Source organism: Pinus tabuliformis, chromosome 1_2 (assembly GCF_031772625.1).
Source record: "Pinus tabuliformis cultivar Carrire ecotype Pingquan chromosome 1_2, CPIR1, whole genome shotgun sequence".
Lineage (NCBI taxonomy): Eukaryota > Viridiplantae > Streptophyta > Pinopsida > Pinales > Pinaceae > Pinus > Pinus tabuliformis.
Genome location: NC_142298.1, coordinates 1,126,800,238 through 1,126,801,706, shown reverse-complemented (window position 1 = coordinate 1,126,801,706; position 1,469 = coordinate 1,126,800,238).

The following is a 1,469-nucleotide window of genomic DNA, read 5'->3' as shown; positions in this document are numbered from 1 at the left end:
GTCTTTTTGTTGAAGCAACTATTCTCCCAACTTTTGAATATGACCATTGACGAATCCGTTTGGAGTTGGACCTAAAGGAAATCCCTCATAATCATACTTTTAGTTTTGAGAATTTATGGTTATAGGATCTTGAATTCTTGGAGAATATTAAAGGATGATGGAATGAGATACAATTCATGGGATCAATCAGATGCACACTTTCCATTTGAAATTAAAATAACTCGAGTTGAAAATCGAAGATTGGAATTGGAAAGAATTTGGGAATATCTTAACTGCGAAATAGGTTTTGGAAAGTAGGATGCACTAGATACAAAAATAAATAATCCTTAATGGCCAATCTGAAAATATGATTTAGGAAGAGGGACTTACCCTAAGAAGAGAAGAAAACAAGAGTAAATCTTATGGAAACAGAATTCCTAGGTGTAATGGTTGACAAAAGGAGAACATAATACTGATTTGTTTCTTAAGTTCATGATCAAGCATCGACATAATAACAATATTTTCTCACTTTCTTCACAGGATGAGAATCACTTGGTCCAACACAATGATATCAAGTAGGAATTGTTATTGTGTTACCAATCCCTCCTCTTAGATCCCATTCCAAATAGGGAAGTCTCTATCCACCGTATACCATCTCATATTCCGAGACTTATCATCCCAGAACATAATGATGCCCAAATGAGGGAGGTTACTTTTGAGGAAGTGGAAAAGGTGGTTATGGAGATGCCTAGGAACAAAGCTCTTGGCCTTGATGGATTTACCATGGAATTTTCCATGCCTATTGGCCTTTCCTTGGCCATGATGTTCAATATCTAGTGGACGAATCTCGTCGAAATGAACAAATATGGTCCGGTCCCAATGTCACCTTTATTAATTTAATCACCATGGAGGGTGGATCCAATGATCCAAATGGTTTCTCCTAATTTCCCTTTGTAATGTGATATATAAATTTTTTTCCTTAGTGATATTGATAGTTAACCACCTCAAGCCACTCCTAAAGAATATCATTTCTGAAGAACATATTGGTTTTGTGGAAGGTAGACAAATCTTGGATGGGATAATCATTGCCCATGATATTATGCATTCCTTGAAGAAAACAAAGCCTGCAGAAATGTTGACCAAACTTGAATTCTCTAAGGCTTATGATAGGCTTAATTGGAAATATCATTTTTCCACCCTTAGGTCCTTTTACTTCTCTTTATCCCCGTAGCTAAAGGCCTAGGTATATTTTTGAAAAATGCAAGGCATCAGGCTACTCTTCAAGGTATCAGGATTTATGGTAATGACTTGACCATTACACACCAACAATTTGCTGATAATATCTTAAAATTTTCCTTTCCAATAGTGAAGGGAGCTTTAAATCTGATATCTATTCTTAGTGCCTTCATAGAGGCCTTTGGGACCTTGATTATTGCGCAAAAATATAATATTTTATTATTTAATACATGTGGAGTGGTTCAATGTCATTT